The sequence below is a fragment of the Clarias gariepinus genome, chromosome 19, assembly GCF_024256425.1.
Source record: "Clarias gariepinus isolate MV-2021 ecotype Netherlands chromosome 19, CGAR_prim_01v2, whole genome shotgun sequence".
Taxonomy (NCBI): Eukaryota; Metazoa; Chordata; class Actinopteri; order Siluriformes; family Clariidae; genus Clarias; species Clarias gariepinus.
In genome coordinates, this window is record NC_071118.1 from 1,082,739 (window position 1) to 1,091,959 (window position 9,221).

Here is a 9,221-nt window from a genome sequence, read left to right on the forward strand (position 1 = left end):
CTGTCTCTCTCTCTCTCTCTCTCTCTCTCTCTGTCTACCTGTCTTTAGCGCTCACTGTTGTTCTGTTGGACAGTAACTCCTCTAATAAAACAGCTGTGTGCTGCCACCTTGTGTTGACTCCACAGACTGAGCGCTCCAGTTGCTCCAACACCTCATGCATCCCAAACAACCTTCCTCAACACCAGCAATACAGTTCATACAGATTTTCTCATGGGAAGACCTGAACCTCTCAAAAACCCATTCACAAACTATAAAGTTGCACCATTTATAACTGTGGTGTGAGCAAATATGGACGCCCCGCTTGTAAACAGCAGAGTATGGAACGGAAAGATCCTCAATCACAGGCTGAGAAAAAGTTCAAAAGTCGACCATCAGCTGGAAAATTCATCAACGCCTGCAGTTTTCTGGGATTCTAAGGGGGCCAGAAGTATTGGAACATTATCAGGAAAAAGTTTCACCATCAACAGTGCTCGTTACAGCGAGACACTTATTGAAGAGCCGAAACCTAAACTTCGGATTAAACACAGAGGACTGATATCCGAGGGTGTCGTGATCTTACTTGACGCATATTTCTGCCCACATTGTCGACGCTCTGAGGTCTAAAGACTTTCACCTGTCTGGTCCCCTGAATGCGGCCCTACGAGGACGAAGATTCACTTCTGATAATGAAATAAGAGCCTATCCCAGGGGGCTCAGGGCACAAGGTGGGGTACACCCTGGACAGGGTGCCAATCAATCGCAGGGCACTCACACACTCTTCCACACACTACAGGCAAACTGAACCCGGAATCTGGAGGTGCAAGGCGACAGTGCTAACCACTACACCACTGTGCCGCCTTCAACATTCACACACTATGGACAATTTGGGAACGCCAATTAGCCTAATCTGCATGTCTTTGGACTGTGGGAGGAAACCGGAGAACCTGGAGGAAACCCCCTAAGCACGGGGAGAAGATGTGGGAATCAAACCCAGGACCTGGAGGTGCACTGTTAAGCCACCGTGTCGCTCTATGTGAAATTCTTCCTGATTATTTTCCGCAGGATGTTGCTGGTCTTTTGGCTGTTCCCGTCGAGGGGTCACCTACAGGGGACCATCTGATCCGCAGAACGACTTGGCACAGGATTTTATCCCGGATGCCCTTCTTGAGGCAACCCTCCCATTTTACCCAGGCTTGGAACTGGCACTGCATCCAGTGGCTGGGGTTTGTATGTATATTGGGTGGGAACCGGCCATCTGCATGGCAGGTAAGAAACCTACAGTGCCACTGACACACCAACGTTATTTCCTCGAGGTACAAAAAAAAAAACGAAATAAAATCTCAGTATAAAGGCTGTAAGTGTGAGCATAGTGGCTTAGTGGTTTGCGTTGTCACCTCGCACCACCCAAGATAGGGTTTTTAATCTCATCTCTGATCTGTGTGTGTGTAGAGTTTGCATAATACGGGTATCATCCAGGTCTTCAGGTTTCTCTTCACATTATGTTGCGCTTGCATTGTGCACGAGGATGAGTTCCTCAGCATGTGACTTCCCCTTTCCACCACTGACCGCTGGCATGAAGTCACTGGACATTACTGCTGGCTTTCATTTGCGATGACAGATTGCATGGATGGAAGGATGTGAGTTGAAGTGTGCATGCTTACCAGGGTGTAGTGGGGCAGGCTGCACATCCACCATGAGCATGAGGTCAGGATTAAGAGGATACTTTAGATGACCTCGTGCTTTCCTGTAGTATTAGTCCTTTAAAATAAAACTAATCAAGAAACTGTCTTGGCTGATGATACACACGCACATTTGGGCCACAGAACACAGATTGTCATATCTATCACTGTTCTGAGTTACACACTAGAGGGAACACACAAGCTGCTTTCAGAAGAAGCAAGAGTGATGATGGCAGATTGTGAGTAACTGTTGTACAGTGTTTATATTGCAGATACGGTACGGTACTGTACAGCACATTAACTTTACCAACAAGACAAATTATTACACCGCATTTCTAATTACTGTTTGTCCATTCATCCATATAATCCTTACATACATCAGATATAATACACAATCCAGTGTGCTTGAAAAATACACTCACTGGCCACTTCATTAGGTACACCACAGGTACAGGGTTCGACTCCCTTTGCCTTCAGAACCGCCTTCATCCTTTCATCCTTCATTCATTCATGGCACAAGTTCAACAACGTGCTGGAAACGCTTCTTGGAGATTTTTTTTTCCATATTGAAATCGCTGCAGATTTGTTGGCTGCACATCTGTAGAGCGAATCTCGAGAAACTCTACCACGTCACAAAGCCGCTCTATTGGATTGAGATCAGATGACCGTGTGGAGTGACCTTCAAGAAACCAGTGTGAGATGGTTTTAGCTTTGTGACATGCCACGTTATCCTATGCTATGGCTAATTTAAACCATGCTCAATTGGAACCAAGAGGCCCAAAGTAAGTGTACCAAGAACCAGTATCTCCCCCACACCATCACCAGCCTGAACCGCTGATACACGGCAGGACAGATCCATGCTCTCGTATTGTTCACGCCAAAATCTTACCTGTCCCTCAGCTGCAGAAATCGAGACTCATTAGACCAGGTGATATTTCGATCTCCTGTTGTCTGATGTTGGTGAGACCATGTGACCTGTAGCCTCAGGTTCCTGTTCTTAGCTGACAGGAGCGACACCCTGTGTGGTCTTCTGCTGCTGTAGCACATCTGCTCCAAGGTTCAACGTGTCGTGTGTTCAGAGACGCTCTTCAGCAGACCTTGGGTGTAACAAGATGTTATTTGAGTTCCTGTTGCCTTTCTATCAGCTAGAACCAGTCTGGGTTGTTCTCCTCTGACCTCTGGCATCAACACGGCATTTTCACCCAGAGCACTCTGCCCTCACTGGGGATTTTCTCTTTTTTCACACCGTTCTTCATAAACCCTAGAGATGGTTGTTTGTGGAAATCCTAGTAGATCAGCAGTTTGGGAAAAACATTGATTGGCCCGTCTGGTACCAAACACCATGCCACGCTTATGCCATTTACTGTAAATCACCTTTCACTCCATTCTGATGCTCTGTTTTGATCATCAGCGGATCGTCTTGACTTCAAATTCAAATTCAAATTTTATTTGTCACATACACAAACATACACAGTACGAAATGTAGTGAAATGCATTATACGACTGCCATTGACCCTAAAAGAGAATTAAAGTTTACAAATAAGAAATAAATATGAATAAAAGAAATACGATAGAAATTAAATAAAAAAATTAAATTAAACTAGGAAAAATAGAACTAAAAATAAAAATAGAAATATGATGTACAAAAATAGAAATATACTGTACAAATTGAAATATACTGTACTGTGTGTGCAAATATGCATAGAACAAAGTGACTTTGTGCAGAGGTTATTAAAGTGTCTTTGTGCAATGGTCCAGGATGTAAACGTACGACATGTAGTGTATATATGAAGGAAGGTGAGCGTGTAATTGTCCATAGTGTTCATGGATGTAAGAAGATTGATAGATTCCATGTCTACATGCCTCAATGCGCTGAGTTGCTGCCATGTGATCACCTGATTAGTTGTTTAAGTTGAACATGTGTACCTAATGAAGTGACCAGTTAGTGTAAATGTAGAATAAATGTAGAGGTTGGGAAAGCTATATAAGCTATAGTCAGCAACACAAGATCACTTGTCGACAAGCAGCTTTACAGAATCAAAAACCACATGCCGTACGCACACAATCCAACTCCAAGGGAATTTTCCATGTGGTCACTTTATTAGGTACACCTGCCCTGTGAAAAATGTATCTTTGCATATCGGTGCACTTTGTGTTCCTCACCTTTCATGTTTCCCTGCCCTGCTTAAAACCTTTTTACTTTTCTCAACACTTTCACGCTTTTCTTTATTCTAATTTTTGAAACAGCATTCGTGTGTATTTTAGGCGACACATGGTAACCGTGGATACAAGAGATTTTTTCTTCTCTCTTTTTTTCTGCTTCTTTTTTTCTTCCTTTTCTAAGTAATAATAATAATAATAATAATAATAATAATGCATCAGTGATTGATTTATCATTTTCTCCTAAATACATTTTGAATGTTGTACTTTACTCTGTTGTACTTTCTTGTTCTTCATGAATCACATCCTGTACAGTACAAACCTGGAAAAAGTGAAATCTGTAAATATTTTGTTTGTAATATTGACCTGTATGAAATAGAATTACTAAATGTTTGTTTGCCTAAAATCTGAATTCATGTACCGGACAATTTTCCATCATTACTGTTCACCACCATGTTATTTACAATAAATCCTGAACTGCAATTTGATGAAATCTGAGTCCTGCACCTATCTTATTTATATGTACTGTACGTACAGTTTCACAGAATATTGCTCATTTCCATTTCCCAAGCTATAATAATGTTGTTAATTGTTATAATTAAATGACTCAACCATACATAGAATCGTCTTGTTTATCAGAAAGATAAGAAAAAAACTCCTAAAGATAAAATGAACATCCTAAACACTAAAGATCAGCAGAAAGAACCGAAGGCCAGCAGGAGTTCATCACCTGAGGATGTCGGGTTAAACTGAATCTAATCGATAAAGTGGTTTCAGAAAGCGGCGCCGCTCTGACGCACTGCTGTTCAGATTCCTGGAGATGGCTGAGCTCCACAAAATACCATCACAGGGATTTCCATCAGACATGAAGTGATGTGATTAGACCGTTTAATCTCGGTCGCAAAGGGAATACACGAGCTGCCAAATGGCCGTGACCTAAAATGAACGGTCATGAAATGTGGAAAAAAAAAGTAACCGAATGTTAAAAATTCATGATGAACAGGAAATGAAGGCCAAGTATTAGACAAAAAGGAAGCTCTGCTGTGGATAAATGGCTGGAGTATATAGGCTACAGAAAGACTGTAGGAAAAGAATAAATTTTGATAAAGAATCAAAAACAAAAGTATTTTAATGCGCTTATATCTTCACAATTTCCCCATTATTGAATTTAATGTCTAAAAGAAGGACACGCGATGCTTGTAATTTGTAGTTGCATGTAATGTTCTAAAACTTACACACACTAAGTTATTTCCTGTTCCAGCTTACGTTACAGCAGCGATAAACAGCCGTTTCTTCACTCGAAACTGAAAAACTATTAAAAAGCACTGACACTGGAGACTCCTTCCAGAAATGTTTAATTAAAGTATCCTTACACAAAGCTCTCATGTTGTTGTAAATAGTGTCAAACTTGACCAATCAGAATCAACAGCAGCTCAACAGTGCTTTCCGATAAATCAAGAGAGGAGTAATTATAATGCGAGTATAAAGTGTCTGTAATGTACAGTATACGCTCAGTCAGGCCTCATCTGTTAGAAATCAGAAATCTTGCGAATCACGAATATAATTCCCATACCGGATCGGTCGTGGCCCGAGTTAACAACGACCGCCACCGGTGCTGTTGACCTACAGGGTGCTGGTGGAAATTGGGCTACTGTTGGTCGAAGAAGGAGAGGAGGAAGGCGTGTTCGAAAGCAGAAAGAGAAGAGGAAAGGCAAGAGTTTAGGAGTGATAGTAGGGACTTTGAATGTTGGGACCATGACAGGGAAGGGAAGAGAGTTGGTTGATATGATGCAGAGAAGGAAGGTGGATATACTGTGTGTCCAGGAGACCAGGTGGAAAGGTAGCAAGGCTAGAAGCTTTTAATTAGGGTTCAAATTGTTTTACCATGGTGTGGATAGGAAAAGAAATGGAGTAGGAGTTATTCTGAAAGAGGAGTTTGTAAGGAATGTTCTAGAGGTGAAGAGAGTATCAGATAGGGTGATGAGGATGAAGCTGGATATTGAAGGGGTGATGTTCAATATTGTTAATGGTTATGCCCCACAGGTAGGATGTGAGTTAAAAGAGGAGAAATTCTGGAGTGAGTTGGATGAAGTGATGCAGAGCATCCCCAGACGTGAGAGAGTGGTGATTGGTGCAGACTTCAATGGACATGTTGGGGAAGGGAACAGAGGTGATGAAAATGTGATGGGCAGGTTTGGTCTTCAGGACAGGAATGTATAAGAACAGATGGTGGTGGACTTTGCAAAGAGGATGGAAATGGCAGTAGTAAATACTTTTTTTCCAGAAGAGGCAGGAACATAGGGTGACATATAAAAGTGGAGGCAGAAGCACTCAGGTGGACTACATCTTGTGTCGATGTTGTAATCTGAAAGAGATCAGTGACTGGAGAGTGTAGCCAGACAACACAGAATGGTGGTGTGTAAAATAACCCTGGTGGTGAGGAAGGCAAAGAGGACAAAGGCAGAGCGGAGGACAAAGTGGTGGAAGCTGAGAAAGGAAGAATGTTGTGTATCATCATCAGGTAAGGGGAAAGTGGACAAGAAGACTTGGTGGTGGAATGAGGAAGTCCAGGAGTGTATACAGGGAAAGAGGCTAGCTAAGAAGAAGTGAGACACTGAGAGGACTGAAGAGAGTAGACAGGAGTACAGGGATAAGCAGGGTAAGGTGAAGGTAGAGGTGGCAAAGGCCAAACAAGAAGTATACGAGGACTTGTATGCTAGGCTAGACAGTAAGGAGGGAGAGGGGGATCTGTACAGGTTGGCAAGGTAGAGAGATAGAGATGGGAAGGATGTGCAGCAGGTTAGAGTGATTTAAAGATAGAGATGGAAATGTACTGACAGATGCCAGGAGGGTAATGGGAAGATGGAAGGAGTACTTTGAGGATTTGATGAATAAGGAAACGAAAGAGAACCAAGAGTAGAAGAGGTGACTGTTGTGGAACAGGAAGTAGCAAATATTGGTAGAAGTGAGGTGAGAAGGGCGTTGAAGAGGATGAAGAGTGGAAAGGCTGTGGGTCCTGATGACATACCTGTGGAGGTATGGAAGTGCTTAGGAGAGGTGGCAGTAGAGTTTCTGACAAGTGTGTTTAACAAGATCTTGGAGAGTGAGAGGATTCCAGAGGAATGGTGGAGAAGTGTACTGGTGCCAATTTTTAAGAACAAGGGAGATGTGCAAAGCTGTGGCAATTATAGAGGTATAAAGCTAATGAGCCAGACAATGAAGCTGTGGGAAAGAGTAGTGAAAGTAACAGGGAGTTGCATTGTGTCTTTGTAGATTTAGAGAAAGCATATGACAGGGTGCCAAGAGAGGAGCTGTGGTATTGTATGAGAAGGTCTGGATTGGCAGATAAGTATGTTAGAGTGGTGCAGGACATGTATGAGAGCTGTAAGACAGTGGTAAGATGTGCTGTAGGTGTGACAGAAGAGTTCAAGGTGGAGGTGGGTCTGCATCAAGGATCGGCTCTAAGCCCCTTTTTGTTTGCTCTGGTGATGGACAGGATGACAGATAAAGTAAGACAGGAGTCTCCATGGACTAAGATGTTTGCAGATGACATTGTGCTTTGTAGCGAGAGCAGGGAACAGGTGGAGGAAAATTTGGAGAGGTGGAGGTATGCTCTGGAAAGCAGAGGAATGAAGGTTAGCCAAGGTGTACAGGACAGTGGTGAGACCAGCAATGCTCTACGGCTTAGAGACAGTGGCACTGAAGAAAAGACAGAAGGCAGAGTTGGAGGTAGCAGAGCTGAAGATGTTGAGGTTCTCTTTGGGAGTGACAAGGATGAATAGGATTAAGAATGAGTTCATCAGAGGGACAACCCATGTTAGATGTTTTGGAGATAAAGTCAGAGAGGCCAGATTGAGGTAGTTTGGACATGTTCAGAGGAGAGATTGTGAATATATCGGTAGAAGGATGCTGAGGTTGGAACTGCCAGGCAGGAGGTCTAGAGGAAGACCAAAGAGGAGATTTATGGATGCAGTGAGAAAGGACATGAAGTTAGTTGGTGTGAGAGAAGAGGATGCAGAGGATAGGGTTAGATGGAGGCAGATGATTCGCTGTGGCGACCCCTGAAAGGGAACAGCCGAAAGACAAAGAAGAAGAAGACTAAAACATGCACACAATAATCTGGTAAAAGAACTGAAAAAACTACAAAATTGTGAACACGAAATAAATAAAATAGTGCAAAAGGATTGCACCTTGTGTTCACAAACTAACCAACACACAGTGAGAAAATTGTAGCTCATGCATACACTATAAATAAAATAAACAAACAAACAAACAAAAAAAAAAAAACATGGCAAACGAATTGGTGCATGAATTAACCAGAAGATCATGGGAACAAATTGTATCTCAGGTATATAAATGAACCAAAACAGGAACAAATAGTATGTTGTGCATACACATTGGACAAAACATGGGGGAAATGTTTGTCTTGTGCAGGAAAATTATCCCCCCCCCCAAAAAAAAAAAAAATAATAATAATTATGAATAAAAAATTTTTTGTATGCACGAATTAACCAGAAAAGAATAAAAAACAAATTGTATAGTGTGCCAAAAATTAAGAGAACAAAATGTATCTTGTGTATACAAATTAGCAAACAAACAAAAAAACATGGTGAACAAATTGTATCTCAGACATGTAAATTAACAGCAACAACAAAACTTGGAACAAATTGTGTCTTGTGAACACAAATTGACAAAACCATTCATAAAAACAAAGTGTCGCTTATCCACATAAATTAACCAAAAAAACAAACAAACTGCTTATTGTGCGCACGATTTAACCAAAAACATCCAGAGTGAATGAATCTTACAGAGTGAAATTTGAGATATTACAGATATCATTAAAAAAAAAATGCAATAAAGATGGAAATGTCTACAGGCGAACAAATTCTACCTTGTGCGTATGAGATCTTGTGCAGTAACCCGTGGCTTTGAGACTGTTTATTGTTTTTCACTCTGTAATATTCATCCTGGAAGCGTACAGTAGAGGAAATCAGGGTAATCAGTTCTGATGCATATGTTTCATATATTTTTCACCTTTCATTTTTTAATATGCTTTTTCCAATTTTATTGCATATGTTTCATATATTTCTTTCTCTGTAATATTCAACCTGGATTTTTTATTTATTTTTTTATGTTTCTTCACATTTCCTGTTTTATATACGGAATCTGCAGTTTTTCTTTTCCTGAAGTGTGTATACATTTATTTATTTTTTTGGCTGACTGTATTTTCCACTCTATAAAATTTTACCTGGAAATAATAAAAAAAAATATATATAAATACAGGTACTTGGTGTAATCAGGGCGATCGGTTTTGATGCAAAATAAATCTTTCTGTTTAATGTTTTTAATTTTGTGTTTTGTATATTTCTCACTCTGTAATATTCAACCTGTTTTTTTTTTTTT